The sequence below is a fragment of the Arachis hypogaea genome, chromosome 6 (assembly GCF_003086295.3).
Source record: "Arachis hypogaea cultivar Tifrunner chromosome 6, arahy.Tifrunner.gnm2.J5K5, whole genome shotgun sequence".
Classification (NCBI taxonomy): domain Eukaryota; kingdom Viridiplantae; phylum Streptophyta; class Magnoliopsida; order Fabales; family Fabaceae; genus Arachis; species Arachis hypogaea.
The window spans coordinates 52,758,361-52,775,964 of record NC_092041.1 but is presented as its reverse complement, the minus strand read 5'-3'; the positions used below and the strand labels follow the sequence as shown (position 1 = coordinate 52,775,964).

The 17,604-nt window shown below is 38.9% G+C and overlaps 1 non-coding gene across 1 annotated transcript; it reads right to left on the bottom strand.

Annotated features, from left to right (window-relative positions):
* Positions 1 to 707: 707 nt before the first annotated feature.
* LOC112700131 (small nucleolar RNA R71) lies at positions 708 to 815 on the bottom strand. The gene has a single exon (XR_003153049.1). It is a non-coding gene; the product is annotated as a small nucleolar RNA R71 (small nucleolar RNA).
* Positions 816 to 17,604: the final 16,789 nt, after the last annotated feature.

Sequence of the window (17,604 nt, the reverse complement as noted above, 5' to 3'; positions counted from 1 at the left end):
TAACAATTCTCTTCATCTCAAAATTCGAACCCTCTCTTCCCCTCTGAGTTCGAATTTTTCTCTTCTCCTTCTTCTACTCTTTTATTCTTATACTCACATAAAGGAATCTCTCTACTGTGGTAAAGAGGATCCCTATTATTATTTTCTGTTTCCTTCTTTCTCATATGAGCAGGAGCAAGGACAAGAATATTATTGTTGAAGCAGATCCTGAACCTGAAAGGACTCTGAAGAGGAAACTAAGAGAAGCTAAATTATAACAATCCAGAGACAACCTTATAGAAATTATCGAAAAGGAAGAGGATATGGTAGCCAAAAATAATGACAACAATAATAATACAAGGAGGATGCTTGGTGATTATACTACACCTACTTCCTACTTTTATGGAAGAAGCATCTCAATCCCTGCCATTGGAGCAAACAATTTTGAGTTGAAACCTCAACTAATTGCTCTAATGCAACAGAACTGCAAGTTTCATGGACTTCCATCAGAAGATCTCTATCAGTTTTTAACTGTGTTCTTGCAGATCTGTGAGACTGTTAAGACTAGTGGAGTAGATCCTGAAGTCTACAGGCTCATGCTTTTCCCTTTTGCAATAAGAGACATGGCTAGAACATGGTTGGACTCACAACCTAAAGATAGCCTGGACTTTTGGGATAAGCCGGTCACAGCCTTCTTGGCCAAGTTCTTTCCTCCTCAAAAGCTGAGCAAGCTTAGAGTGGATGTTCAGACCTTCAAGCAAAAAGATGGTGAATCCCTCTATGAAGCTTGGGAAAGATACAAACAATTGACCAAAAAGTGTCCTGTTGACATGCTTTCAGAGTAGATCATTTTGGATATATTCTATTATGGTCTATCTGAGTTCTCTAAGATGTCACTGGACCATTCTCCAGATGGATCCATTCACCTAAAGAAAACACCTACAGAAGCTCAAGAACTCATTGACATGGTTGCAAATAACCAATTCATGTACACCTCTGAGAGGAAACCTGTGAGTAATGGGATGCCTCAGAAGAGGGGAGTTCTTAAAATTGATGCTCTGAATACCAAATTGGCTCAGAACAAAATGTTGACTCAGCAAGTCAACATGATTTCTCAGAGTCTGAATGGATGGCAAAATGCATCCAACAGTACTAAAAAGGCATCTTCTGAAGAAGAAGCTTATGATCCTGAGAACCCTGCAATGGCAGAGGTGAATTACATGGGTGAATCCTATGGGAACACCTATAATTTCTCATGGAGAAATATCCAAATTTCTCATGGAAGGATCAACAAAAGCCTCAACAAGGCTTTAATAATGGTGGAAGAAACAGGCTTAGTAATAGCAAGCCTTTTCCATCATCTTCTCAGCAACAGACAGAGAATTCTGAGCAGAGGCCCCTAGCTTAGCAAACATAGTCTCTATTCTGTCTAAGGCCACTTTAAGTTTCATGAGTGAAAAAAGGTCCTCCATTAGAAATTTGGAGGCACAAGTGGGCCAACTGAGTAAGAAAATCACTGAAGCTCCTTCTAGTACTCTCCTAAGCAATACAGAAGAGAACCCAAAAAGAGAGTGCAAGGCCATTGATATAATCAATATGGCCGAGTGCACAAAGGAGGAGAAGGACGTGAACCCTAGTGAGGAAGATCAACTAGGATGTCCTCTAAACAAAAAGGAGTTCCAAATGGAGGAACCTAAGGAATCTGAGGCTCACCTAGAGACCATAGAGATTCCATTAAACCTTCTTTTACCATTCATGAGCTCTGAGAACTATTCTTCCTCTGAAGAGGATGAAGATGTAACTAAAGAGCAAGTTGCTCAATATCTAGGAGCTATCATGAAGTTGAATGCCGAGTTGTTTGGTAATGAGACTTGGGAAGGTGAACCTTCCTTGCTCATTAGTGAACTAGATACATGGGTTCAGCAAACTCTACCTCAAAAGAAACAAGATCCTGGTAAATTCTTAATATCCTGTACCATAGGCACCATAACCTTTGAGAAGGCTCTATGTGACCTGGGGTCAGGTAAAAATCTTATGACACTCTCTGTAATGGAGAAGCTGGGGATCTTTGAGGTACAGGCTGCCATATTCTCATTAGAGATGGCAGACAAGTCAATAAGACAAGCTTATGGAATGGTAGAGGACGTGTTGGTAAAGGTTAAAGGCCTTTACATCCCTGCTGATTTCATAATTTTAGACACTGGGAAGGTTGAAGATGAATACATCATCCTTGGAAGACCCTTCCTAGACATAGCAGGAGTTGTGATTGATGTTAACAGAGGATAGCTAGTCCTTCAATTGAATGGGGACTACCTTGTGTTTAAAGCTCAAGGTTATCCCTCTGCAACCACAGAGAGGAAGCATGAAAAACTTCTCTCAATACAGAGTCAAACAAAGCCCCCACAATCAAATTCTAAGTTTGGTGTTGGGAGGCCACAACCAAACTCTAAGTTTGGTGTTGAACCCCCACATTCAAAGTCTAAGTTTGGTGTTGGGAGGTCCCAATAATGCTCTGATGATCTGTGAGCTCCATGAGAGCTCACTGTCAAGCTATTGACATTAAAGAAGCACTTATTGGGAGGCAACTCAATTTTTATTTATCTATATTTCTATTGTTCTTTTATGTTTTATTAGGTTTATGATCATGTGGAGTCACAAAACAATTGCTAAAATTAAAAACAGAATCCAAAATAGCAGAAGAAACAACACATCCTGGAGGAAGAGCTTACTTGCATTTAAACGCCAGTAAAGAGCATCTGGCTGGCGTTCAACGCCATAACAGAGCATGAATCTGGCGTTGAACGCCAGAAACATGCAGCAGTCTGGCATTTGAACGCCAGGATTGTACCCTAAGGAAAGCTGGCGTTTAACGCCAGCAACAAGCATCAGGCTGGCGTTAAACGCCAGAAACATGCTACATTTGGGTGTTTAATGCCAAAAACAAGCTTCAGTCTGGTGTTAAACGCCAAGATTGCATGCAGAGGGCATTTTACATGCCTAATTGGTGCAAGGATCATAAATCCTTGACACCTTAGGATCTGTAGACCCCACAGGATCACCTCAAGATCTGTGGACCCCACAGGATCCCCACCTACCTCAACTCACCTTCTATCTTCTTCACACAATCCAATAACACTCTTCCCTAAACACCCTTCACCAATCACCTCAATCTCTCTTCCCCATCACCTCTTCACCACTCACATCCATCCACTCTTCCCCATAAACCCCGCCTACCTTCAAATTCAAAATCTCATTCCCACCCAAACCCACCCTAAATGACCGAACCCCATTCCCTCTCCCTCCACTATATATACCCCTCCATCCTTCTTCATTTTCACACAAGACAACCCTCTCTTCTCCTCCTTGGCCGAATACACATCCCTCTCCCTCTCTTCCATATCTTCTTCTTCTTCATCTATTTTTTCTTCTTTTGCTTGAGAACGAGCAACATTCTAAGTTTGGTGTGGTAAAAGCATAGCTTTCTTTTGTTTTTCCATAACCATTGATGGCACCTAAGGCCGGAGAAACCTCTAGAAAGAGGAAAGGGAAGACAAAATCTTCCACCTCCGAGTCATGGGAGATGGAGAGATTCATTTCAAAAGCCCATCAAGACCACTTCTATGAAGTTGTGGCCAAGAAGAAGGTGATCCTTGAGGTCCCTTTCATGCTCAAGAAAAATGAGTATCCAGAGGTCCGACATGAGATCCAAAGAAGAGGTTGGGAAGTTCTTACCAACCCCATTCAACAAGTCAGAATCTTAATAGTTCAAGAATTCTATGCCAATGCATGGATCACTAGGAACAATTATCAAAGTATGAACCCGAATCCAAAGAATTATCTTACAATGGTTCGGAGAAAATGCTTAGATTTCTGTCTGGAGAATGTAAGGTTGTTATTCAACTTGCCTATGATGCAAGAAGATGCACGCCCCTACACTAGAAGGGTCAACTTTGATCAAAGGTTGGACCAAGTCCTCATGGACATATATGTGGATGGAGCTCAATGGAAAAGAGACTCTAAAGGCAAGTCGGTTCAATTGAGAAGACTGGACCTTAAGCCTGTGGCTAAAGGATGGTTGGAGTTCATCTAATGCTCCATCATCCCCACTAGCAACTGATCCGAAGTTACTGTGGATTGGGCCATCATGATCCATAGCATCATGATTGGAGAGGAAGTAGAAGTTCATGAAGTCATCTCTCTAGAACTCTACAAAGTAGCCGAAAAGCCCTCCACCTTGGCAAGGATAGCTTTTCCTCTTCTGATTTTCCATCTATGCTACTCAGCTGGAGTTGTCATAGAAGGAGACATCCTCATTGAAGAGGACAAGCCCATCACTAAGAAGAGGATGGAGCAAACAAGAGAGGCCATCCATGGATCTCAAGAGATGCATGAGGAAGCTCATCATCAAGAAATCCCTGAGATGCCTCAAGGGATGCACTTTCCTCCAAACAACTATTGGGAACAACTCAACACTTCTCTAGAAGGATTGAGTCATGATATGAACCAATTAAGGGTGGAACACCAAGAGCACTCCATCATTCTCAATGAGATTAGAGAAGATCAAATGGCTATGAGGGAGGAGCAACAAAGGCAAGGAAGAGACATAGAGGAGCTCAAGAACACCATTGGTCTTTCAAGGAGAAGGCGCCACCATCACTAAGGTGGACTCATTCCTTAACTTCCTTGTTCTTATCTCTCTGTTTTTCAGTTTTTGAGCTTCATGTTTGTCTATGTTTGTGTCTTTATTACATGATCATTAGTGTCTAGTGCCTATGTCTTAAGGCTATGAATAATTCCATGAATCCTTCACCTTTCTTAAATGAAAAATGTTTTTAATTCAAAAGAACAAGAAGTACATGAGTTTTGAATTCATCATTGAAATTAGTTTAATTATATGGATGTGGTGACAATACTTTTTACTTTTTGAATGAATGCTTGAACAATGCATATTTTTTATCTTGTTGTTTATGAATGTTAAAATTGTTGGCTCTTGAAAGAATGATGAACAAGATAAATGTTATCGATCATCTGAAAAATCATAAAATTGATTCTTGAAGCAAGAAAAAGTAGTGAATAACAAAAGCTTGCGAAAAAAAGTGGCGAAAAAAATTTATAAGAAAGAGAAAGAGCAAGCAGAAAAAGCCAATAGCCCTTAAAACCAAAAGGCAAGGGTAAAAAGGATCCAAGGCTTTGAGCATCAATGGATAGGAGGGCCCAAGGAAATAAAATCCAAGCCTAAGTGGCTAAATCAAGCTGTCCCTAACCATGTGCTTGTGGCATGCAGGTCAAAGTGAAAAGCTTGAGACTGAGTGGTTAAAGTCGTGATCCAAAGCAAAAAGAGTGTGCTTAAGAGCTCTGGACACCTCTAACTGGGGACTTTAGCAAAGCTGAGTCACAATCTGAAAAGGTTCACCCAGTCATGTGTCTGTGGCATTTATGTATCCGGTAGTAATACTGGAAAACAAAGTGCTTAGGGCCACGGCCAAGACTCATAAAAGTAGCTGTGTTCAAGAATCAACATACTTAACTAGGAGAATAAATAACACTATCTGAACTCTGAGTTCCAATAGATGCCAATCATTATAAACTTCAAAGGATAAAGTGAGATGCCAAAACTATTCAGGAGCAAAAAGCTACAAGTCCCGCTCATCTAATTGGAACTAATCTTCATTGATATTTTGAGATTTATATTATATTCTCTTCTTTTTATCCTATTTGATTTTCAGTTGCTTGGGGACAAGCAACAATTTAAGTTTGGTGTTGTGATGAGCGGATAATTTATACGCTTTTTGGCATTATTTTTAGGTAGTTTTTAGTAGGATCTAGCTACTTTTAGGGATGTTTTCATTAGTTTTTATGCAAAATTCATATTTCTGGACTTTACTATGAGTTTGTGTGTTTTTTTGTGATTTCAAGTATTTTCTGGCTGAAATTGAGGGACCTGAGCAAAAATCTGATTCAGGCTGAAAAATGACTGCTGATGCTGTTGGATTCTGACCTCCCTATACTCGGAATGGATTTTTTGGAGCTACAGAACACCAAATGACGCGCTCTCAATGTCTTTGGAAAGTAGACATCCAGAGCTTTCCAGCAATATATAATAGTCCATACTTTATTCGAGTTTAGACTATGCAAACTGGCGTTCAACACCAGTTCCATGCTGCATTCTGGAGTAAAACGCTAGAAACACGTTACAAACCAGTGTTAAACGCCAAAAACACGTTACAACTTGGCGTTTAACTCCAAGAGAAGCCTCTGCACATGTAAAGCTCAAGCTCAGCCCAACAACACACCAAAGTGGGCCCCAGAAGTAGATTTATGCACTTAGACTTATTTCTGTAAACCCTAGTAGCTAGTCTAGTATACGTAGGACTTTTTACTATTGTATTCACATCTTGGTCTCATTTTTGGTCTCATCTTTGGATTATCTTTTGATCCTTTGATCACATTTTCGGGGCTGGCCATTCGGCCATGCCTGAATCTTGATCACTTATGTATTTTCAACGGTGGAGTTTCTACACACGATAGATTAAGGCGTGGAGCTCTGCTTTACCTCGAGAATTAATGCAATTACTATTATTCTTCTATTCGATTGAAGTTTATTCTTATTCTAAGATATTCGCTGCACTTCAACCTGATGGATGTGATGATCCGTGACACTCATCATCATCCGTCCCTATGAACGCGTGCTTGATAACCACTCCCGTTCTACCTTAGATTGAGCGCATATCTCTTGGATTCCTTAATCAGAATCTTCGTGGTATAAGCTAGAACCCATTGGCGGCCATTCTTGAGAATCCAGAAAGTCTAAACCTTGTCTGTGGTATTCCGAGTAGGATTCAGAGTTTGAATGACTGTGACGAGCTTCAAACTCGCGATTGTTGGGCGTAGTGATAGATGCAAAAGAATCAATGGATTCTATTCCGACATGATCGAGAACCGACAGATGATTAGCCGTGCTGTGACAGAGCATTTGGACCATTTTCACTGAGAGGATGGGAAGTAGCCATTGACAACAGTGATGCCCTACATACAGCTTGCCATGGAAAGGAGTATGAAGGATTGAAGGAAGGCAGTAGGAAAACAGAGATTCAACAGTAACAAAGCATCTCCATACACTTATCTGAAATTCCCACCAATGATTTACATAAGTATCTCTATCTTTATTTTATGCTTTATTTATTATTATTTTCGAAAACCATTATAACCATTTGAATCCGCCTGACTGAGATTTACAAGATGACCATAGCTTGCTTCATACCAACAATCTCCGTGGGATCAACCCTTACTCATGTAAGGTTTATTACTTGGACGACCCAGTGCACTTGCTGGTTAGTTGTGCGAAGTTGTGAAGAATGTGAGTGAACCATAGTTGTGTGCACCAAGTTTTTGGAGCCATTGCTAAGAATTATTCAAGTTATGAAAAGAGTAAATCACAATTTTGCCTATCACTGCCCTTAGAATTTCGAGTTTGGTAGGTGTTGATCTTGAGAAAAATTTGTATCTTGGCTGTTTAGGTGCTAATTATTATTAAGGAAATGTTGGGTTTTATCCCAAATTTCAGTGGATGAGGTAAGGTTTCTCAAGAACCCTTGTACATTGATTAATTTTGAGTGTTAGGATTTGATTTATCTGGATTGGGTGATAATAGCTTGAACATTGGAGCTTGTTGGTGATTGTTTATGCTTGTTGGAGTTGGTTGGTGACTTGGTTGTGGTTGGAGGCTTGACCTTGCACTCAATTTGGGGTTTTGGTACATATTGGGAATCGGCCAAGATATGGTTTCGGTTTTCTCTATGTAATATATAATATTTCTGGACACTTAGGCTAGTGACCCATAGGATAGGTTTGAATTGAAATAGTTGCTGAATTGTTGTAATGATCAATTGTGATGAATCATGATTAATTGACTATTTTTGAATATGTTGATGAATTATGATGTTGAAATTGATAAAGATGGTGTGAGTGATTGAGATCGAGATGAAATGAGATTGATTATGATCCTTGGTATTGATAGATTTATGATTGGTGAATGTGTTGGTGGAGGATTGATTCTAGTGTTATATATTTGATGTTTGATGGTTGAGAATAATGAAATGTGAAGGAAAATTTGGTATGAATGGTGGAATGTGACATATAGGGGTGAGTTATGATGTAAACTGGAGTTTGGAATGGTTTGATTTTGTTTTGGTTATGTATTGCAAGGAATTGAGAAAGTTATGGATTTGGAAAAAATTGGTTTTTAGTGAACTTTGATGGTTTATAACTTGTGCCTCGATTTTCAAAATTTTTCGAAATTTCTTTAGAATTAAAGTTAATTGAGAAATCTTCAAATTGATATAAAGTTTGTAATATTTGGATTTTTGTAGAGAAAGTTATGATCATTCAAAGTCTGGTGTCAAAATCTGAATTTTGCAATGTTGCAGAATTTTATAATTTCTGGTTTGTGTGCGCACGCACACCCCATGGATTTTCGAACCTATGTGCACGCACACACGGGGATGTGGATACTAGTGAGAGCGCTAGCACGCTCTGTGCGCACATATAACCAACAAAGTTCTGCAAGCTGTGTGCACGCACACGTTGGAAGGTGCATTCTGTTGAGGGCGCTTGCACTCCTTGTGTGAGCAAACAGAATTGTAAAATTTGATACTTGTGCGTACGCACACCTCTATGCGTACGAATACATTCTGAAAATTTCCCAGGGCGTGCGCACGCACACCCCTGTGCGTACGCACATGCCTGTTTTTCAACTAAAACTTTATTTTTAACTATTTCACCTTCCCAACACGGTTGTAAACTTCTGAGACACCTATTTAAGACTCTTGGGTTTATTTTTAGGTATTAAAGCATGGGAAAGGTCCTTGGAAATTTACTTGGTATTACTTTGAAAGGATAGAGGCGGAGGCTTAGGTTTCTGGTGTACTGAGGATCGGTCTGGTGGAATGAGAAGGGAGAAAGATATATGAATTGAGAAATTGACGAACAATTGAGTTTGGGATGGAAATGTTGAATTGACAGTGGTTAAGATGAGTCGAGGACTCGGAATGAAATGATGCATCCATGCTATAATGGAAAATGTTTTTTGAAAACTACTGAACTACTGCTTTATACTAAGATTGTTGAGGCGCCATGCTCCCGGCAGGGACGGCGGTTGGATCCCTGATAAACCCATATTTTATGATATATATTGTGCTCAATATAAGTGATTTATTCAACCCTTCACCTACTTATTCATATGAATTTGCATGGTTTTGCAATTCCTTCCTTATGGTATGACATGTGAGAAAACATGTTTCCTATGCTTTAAAATAATCAAATTTAATTATCTTTTATTACCATTCGATGCCGTGATTTGTGTGATGAGTAGTTACAGAGCTTCTAAGGTAGGAATGACTTAAAGGATGGAAAGGAAACATACAAAAATTGAAGGAAAGCACAAAATGGAGTTTTTGAGGAAACTGGCAACGACGCAGACGCGTGAACGATGCGGCCGCATGCCCAGCGCGAAAAGGGAGCGACGCGAACGCATGACTGACACGGCCGCGCGCCTTATGCAGAACACAGATGACGCGGACGCATGATCGAAGCGAACGCGTGACAAGGAAAACTCCAGATAATGCGACCGCATGACCCACGCGGACGCGTGACAGACGCCACACACCAGAAATTATAGAAAACGCTCCCAGCGGTTTCTGAAGCCCTTTTTGGCCCAGATCCAAGTCCAAGAGGCACAGATTAGAGGTTATGAAGTGAGAGAATGCATCCATACTAGAGATATCCAGATATTTTCACTTTTCACAGTTTAAATGTAGTTTTTAGAGAGAGAGGTTCTCTCCTCTCTCTTAGGTTTTAGGATTAGGATTTCTTTTAGTCATTAGGATTGTTTCTTCGTACCAGGTTCAATAATTTATGTTTCTCTTCTATTTTTGTTTACTCTGAAGCTTTTATTCGTATTTGATTTATGTTGCCCAATTGGCTTATGAACTTTTCCATGTTAGAATTGACATCTTCATTCAATTTGAGGCATCCCAGATATTTATGATTTTAATTTAGCTTTCTATATTCTTGGTTTTGGTTGATTAATTGTTAACTCTTGAGTTATCAAACTCATTGTGATTGATAATTATTATTCTGCTGATTAATTTAGATTCCTATAACTGTAGTCTTTCCTTAAGGAGTTGACTAGGACTTTAGGTATTAAATTAATTTGTCCACCTAACTGACCTTCATAGTTAGAGGTTAACTTAGTGGGAGAAAAAGTATAATTCTCATCACCATTGATAACGATAACTAGGATAGAACTTCCAGTTTTCATACCTTGCCAAGAGTTCTTTAATTATTAATTTATTAATTTCTGCAATCTATCTCTCTTGTTCAAAACCCCTTTCAAAACCCAAAATATTGTTTTCCATAACCAATAATAAATCATATTTCCCTGCAATTCCTTGAGAAGACAACCCGAGGTTTGAATACTTCGGTTTATAAATTTTATTGGGTTTGTTACTTGTGACAACCAAACATTTGTAAGAATGGTTGATTGCTTGATTTAGAAACTATACTTACAACGAGAATTTATTATAACTTCTAAACCATCAATCTTCAGTTCTTCAAAATGGCACCGTTGCCGGGGAATTGCAAACGTGTGCTTTATTATTGGTTATTGTAAATATTTTTCTTTTACTTGTTTATTTGTTTCTGTTTTCCCTTCTTACTTCTGATAGATACTATGAATCTCACCCCTCTCACTTTGAGTTTGGTTCTAATTTTGTTGAAAGGAATGGAAGCTATAACAGGACTATGCATCACGGTCAAAGCAATCAAAGATGGATGGAGCCAAGAGGATGTGATCAACCCTTTAGGAAACAACACCTTCCAAGATATCATGGACAGAGACCATTCTACAATGCATACCAAATTGATAGATATGGTGGACCCCCTTATAGTTACCAACAAGCCCCACCCCGTGCTCAGAGACCATCCTCTCAAAATAGCCTCGAACCATCACACTCACAAGCTTCTTTTCACCATTCACCACCGTACGATCCTTATCTGCCCCAACGCCAATCCAATTACTCCCAAGAAACACCACTCCCCTATGCACCATGTCCATATCCATCAAGCCAGGAATCACAGGTTCACTTTGAAGAATCAGTAGACCAATTTCATGCAACCCTTCATCAACTGGAGCAAGCAATAAATCAATTATCTTCTAGGCGTTTGGACACTCAACAAACCCCCATGGTTTCATGTGGAAAATCTAATGAAGAACGTAGCATGAAGGAAACACTAGAAGCTCTAGTGGACAGCATAGAGCATAACTTCGTACTGGAACAAGTAGAGGACGCTGTCATTGTAGAAGAAGAATAGTTGGTTAAAGATTTAGTAGACGCTAAACCTCCGTAGGAATCCAGAGTTATGGAGAATTCCGTCAAGGGTGTTACAATTGATGCTAAGGAGGATAGTGCATAACCCCCAAGGCAGGTCTCTTATGAGGAACTGGACGGAATAACCCAAGACACATGTTTCCTTGATGTTGATGATCATAAGTCAAGTTCTCTTGTCAATGAACTTGCATCTGCAAGTGAAATCCTTGAGATAGAATAATCTTCCCCAAGTGAATACAAAGATGATGCAGAGGTAGACTTTTCTCAACCTCCCAATTATGATTCAAGTGATGAAGAAGATATCGCGGACTTTGATCAAGACATGGTTAAAATGGAAGAAATTTGCAAAGAAGTGGAGGAATTCACTGAAGACCACTAGGGAGCAGAGCTTGCAGAACCACTAGAAACACCTATCCCAAGGCCACTACCACCTAACTCCAACTTCAAGTGGGTAAAATCCTTGACCTTTATCTTTACTTTTCCACTTGAATACGGTTTACTTGAAACAGATGGCCAGCTTAGAGCTCTTTGCGGCTTTAAAAGTAAAAGGGAAATGACTCGCACTCAGAGCTGGTATGCAAGATTTAATGAGGTTTCGCACTTCAATTTGAGATGCAAGAATCAGTGTCAAGCTCAATTGAAAGGATCTCGGAAGCTGTTTGGTCACTACAGTGAGAATTCAGATCACCTATCACCCGGCTGAAAAAATGCAGATCAAGATAAGGACGGGTGTAAAAGTAGAGTTTGGGATCCTGGAATCTATTCTGACATTCAACACCCAGGGAGCCTTGAAGCTTGTTTGAACTCACCTAAGGGCTTTACGTACCTTGTTTGGGACCCCGGAGGATGCTGGCATTCCAAACACTAATGGAGATTTATGGACAAATTTAAGCACAAGCCACCATAACAGGAAGCTCATCAAATGTCCAACTTAAGGACTTTAACTAAAAGTGCTAGGTGGGAGATAACCCACCATGGTTTGATCGTTCCTTTTTCAGTTTTAATTCTACTCTGTTTAGTTTGTTTTTGAGTGTTGATTGAATCTGGAATCATGCATAGCATTCATATTGCTTCTGCATTTGCATATTGCATATTAAAAAAAATACGCACACAACGCGACAGCGTCACCACGCGTCCGCGTCAAAGGTGCGTTGGGAAGAAAATAAATTGAACAGAGAGTCACACGAGAGTGTGGCTGAAGGCGTGCCTTTGGCACAAATTGGTCCACGCGACCACGTCGCTGACGCATCCACGTCATGTGGGAAAAACGCCTCGCACGCATCCGCGTCACCCACGCGAACGCATGCCCCTAAAATCGACGTAAAAAGGGTGTATGGCCGAAAGTTGCGCTGAAGCTGGGCTGAACCTGTGTTGACCACACAAGCCCTACCACGCGTACGCGTGCCCCACGCCTACACGCCATTTTCAAATTTAGGCCATCCACGCGATCGCGTCAACCACGCGGCCGCGTCACCCAAAGATTTGGCAATATGAGTTTCAAACAGAGAGTTGCGCGACTGCAAGGCTGCCCTTGCGCTAATGGCAGAAATTGATCCATGCAACCGCGTGGATGACGCGTCTGCATCATTTGATAGAAGCGTTATCCACGCGAACGCGTCACTAATGCGTCCGCGTCACAAGCAGCGCACGGCTTATCCAAATCAGCCAAATATCTTATCTTTTCTTCCCCAAATCTAAATCTTTTCTTTCCTTCTTATTTCTTTCTTCCTCCTTTCTTACTTTCTTTTTCTTTTGCATTGGGGTTAAATTTATCTTCTTTAACTATTGCATCTTTTCTTGAATTATTCTGGTGCTTCATGACTTGTTTTATTCTGATTGGGTATTATTATTCATAAGTCAATGCTAATTTTTTATAATACTGATATTCCTTTTGCATTGATATGTACTTACACTATCTTGCATTACCCACACTGTTTTCCCCATTATTGCAACTTTTGCACTATTGATATGCCATTTGCTTCCACTATTTTCTCACTTGCATGTTGTAGCTACCATGTAATTGAGACCTTTATTATTTGGCATTAACACCCATATTTTTATTTATATTCTTATCTTTATTTTTGGGCTACTTTCATTCATTTTTCTCTTCTTTCAGGACGGCCACCATGAAGAGAGAGAAAAAGCTCTTAATGGGGAGATAGGCAAGTCAATCTGCATAATCTATAGAGAAAGACATCAATTGGAGCAGCCCGTCCACTTGTACATCTCAGCATGCACCGAGGACGGTGCAATCTTTAAGTGTGGGGAGGTCGATACCGATCTCCACGGGTTAGTTATTCTCTTCTCAACACCAATATTCTATTTTCTTTGTTTGTTCATTGCCGCATTTTCATATTTGATTGCATGTTTGTTTGATTTTATGCATTTAGTTACTACTTGGTTGAAGTAATATTTTCTTTTTCAAGAAATTTTTATAGTATTTCACTAATTTAAATTGAAAAATTTTTTTTGTTAAATTTGTTTGAAGTTGTATTTGGAACATAGTTTAAAAAGTTAAAGAACACACAACCCATGAGATTTTGAGCTTAATTACATGGTTACACTATTTAAACCATGAATTTTATTCTTGTGTGTTTCCTTCTCTATGTTTGTAATCTTTACTTTGTTTCAATCTATATGTCCAATATAGAATGTAGATACATACCTGCATGTGATTGAGGCCATTATTTGAATTTTTGCTCACTTATCCCAAATAAGCCTACCTTTTACATCACCCTTGTTAGCCCCCTTGAATCTTTTAATCCCCTTCTATTCTATAACCACAGTACTAGCCTTAAGCAGAAAAATAAATTAAAAATCCCAAGTTGAATCCTTGGTTAGCTTAAGATAGAAATTGTGTATCAACTAAGTGTGGGGAAATTTATGGGAACATGGGATGATAGGAAAAAGGTATTAAAGTGAATAAATTATTTGAAATTTGGGAGCATGCTCATGTGAAATCAAAATAATTAAAACACCATATGCATTGATATATTATTCTTATATTTCAAAAAAAAAAAGAAAAAAAAGAAAAAAATTTTATTAAGTAATTAAATAAGGGGACAAAAAAATTACCCTAATGAAAAAATTAAAGAATCAATGCACATGGGATAAAATCAAAAATAAAAATTGGTGCATGAGTATGTAACACAAAAGTGGAAAAATTGGGCAGCTAGGCAAGATTTCTAGATTATATAGAGTATATATATGTTAGATAGGTGACATCTTAGACTAATCAAGGGTTCAATTATTAGCTCACTTAGCCTTATATATATATATACCCTTACCCTTACCTTAGCCCCATTCCAACCTTGAAAAAGACCTCATGATGTTTGTATGTATAAATTAAATATTTGTTGATTGGTTAGATGAAGAACAAAGTTTAGAAAGCATGATTAGAGAAGAATAGAGTGATTACCCTATACACTAGAGAGACTAGAGTGATATACACTACCAGTGAGGGTTCAATGCTTGATTATATCTTCCCTGCTTTCATGAGCTATCTTCTTACAAGTTTAATTGTCTTTTATTGTGTAATTTGAATTAGTGGAATTTGGTTTGTATTTGTCTTGGAGAGCTTGTTTGCTTTTAACCCAGTAGGTAGCAACATTTTGCATGTAGTTGCATTCACATAGATAGGTTGCATTGCATACTCTCTATCATTCCTCTTCACTCCTTTATAGCTTCTCTTGAGCTTAGCATGAGGACATGCTAATGTTTAACTGTGGGGAGGTTGATAAACCCATATTTTATGATATATATTGTGCTCAATATAAGTGATTTATTCAACCCTTCACCTACTTATTCATATGAATTTGCATGGTTTTGCAATTCCTTCCTTATGATATGACATGTGAGAAAACATGTTTCCTATGCTTTAAAATAATCAAATTTAATTATCCTTTATTACCATTCGACGCTGTGATTTGTGTGATGAGTAGTTGCAGAGCTTCTAAGGCAGGAATGACTTAAAAGGATGGAAAGCAAATATACAAAAATGGAAGGAAAGCACAAAATGGAGTTTTTGAAGAAACTGGCAGTAACGCGGACGCGTGAACGACGCGGCCGCCTGCCCAGCGCAAAAAGGGAGCGACGTGAACGTGTGACTGACATGGCTGCGCGCCTTAAGTAGAACACAGATGATGCAGACGCATGATCAAAACAAACGCGTGACAAGGAAAACTCCAGATGACGCGACCGCGTGACCCACGCGGACGCGTGACAGACGCTATGCACTAGAAATTATAGAAAACGCTCCCAGCGGTTTCTGAAGCCCTTTTTGGCCCAAATCCAAGTCCAAGAGGCACAGATTAGAGGTTATGAAGTGGGAGAATGCATCCATACTAAAGATCTCCAGTTATTTTCACTTTTCACAGTTTAAATGTAGTTTTTAGAGAGAGAGGTTATCTCCTCTCTCTTAGGTTTTAGGATTAGGATTTCTTTTAGTCATTAGGATTGTTTCTTCATACAAGGTTCAATAATTTATGTTTCTCTTCTATTTTTGTTTACTCTGAAGCTTTTATTCGTCTTTGATTTATGTTGCTCAATTGGCTTATGAACTTTTCCATGTTAGAATTGACATCTTCATTCAATTTGAGGCATCCCAGATATTTATGATTTTAATTTAGCTTTCTATATTCTTGGTTTTGGTTCAATAATTGGTAACTCTTGAGTTATCAAACTCATTGTGATTGATAATTATTATTCTGTTGATTAATTTAGATTCCTATAACTCTAGTCTTTCCTTAAGGAGTTGACTAGGACTTTAGGTATTAAATTAATTTGTCCACTTAACTGACCTTCATAGTTAGAGGTTGACTTAATGGGAGCAACAGTATAATTCTCATCACTATTGATAAGGATAACTAGGATAGAACTTCCAGTTTTCATACCTTGCCAAGGGTTCTTTAATTATTAATTTATTAATTTCTGCAATCTATCTCTCTTGTTCAAAACCCCTTTCAAAACCCAAAATACTATTTTCCATAACCAATAATAAATCATACTTCCCTACAATTCCTTGAGAAGACGACCCGAGGTTTGAATACTTCGGTTTATAAATTTTATTGGGTTTGTTACTTGTGACAACCAAACATTTGTAAGAAAGGTTGATTTCTTGGTTTAGAAACTATACTTGCAACAAGAATTTATTATAACTTCTAAACCATCAATCTTCAGTTCTTCAATCCCGCCTGTCGACGTAGCGGTGGCTGCGTAAGGGTCGGTGGTTCGTCCCGCTTGCATTGAGATGTGAGGTCCGTGGCTAGAGTATCTCGCTCGCATCCCTTCGGATCTCTAGAATGTGCAGGCACAAAATCCTGGACGGTGTTCCGAGCACGATATCTCGGGGGGTTCCTAATTATGATTCCGAGGGCGACATCTCCATGGAGATGTGTCGGGTTGGCAGTTGAACTGAAAATATGATATCACAGCCAATAGGACAGGCATTAATCATGTGCATCTTCTATATGTTTGTTTGCTTTGCCGACTTGTAATTGCTTGCCTAATTGTATAACATGCCTAATTGCCTACTTGAATTACTTGCCTTATATGCCTATACTTATGTTTTACTTGCATTGATATTATCTGTGCTTTCGGCTGGGATTGAGGATGTTCGGATGATGGTGGAGATGGGATCACAGGGAGGATAGGTTGGTGAAGGCTGTGGGATAGCAGAGATCTGTTAGACTAGAAAATCCCCTAATTTAGATTACTCTTTTATTATGTTATGGTTTTAAGTTATTTTTACTGTTTTAGACATGCTTTAAGATGAATCTTGTGATGGATATGGAGTTCTAGGATTGCCTCTAGTGTCCCCAGGTCTTATATCTTACATCACTGGGCACTGTTACCATAATGAGAACCCCCGATTCTCATACCATATTCTGTTGTTGTTTTTCAGATGCAGGTTGCATCCCACCTCGGTGAGTTGCTTCGATGGTGACAGAGCGGATGATCCTGGATGTATTTTGGAGTCTTTTGCGTATTTTGTTTATATTTCTCACTTTTGTATTTACTTTTGCCTAGAGACTTATTTTAAGAGAAAAACTTGTATAAGCTATTTTTAACTGTCAGATTTCTGTATTGTCTGTATATAACTAGCCGGCTTAAACTCCACGAGTCGTGGCTAGATCCTTATGTTATTTTACTCTTATCTTTTGTTATATTATATCTATTTCTTGTGCGTTAAGTTTGTAGCGCTATATCCTTCATTGGGCTTCTAGAATATATTATTTCT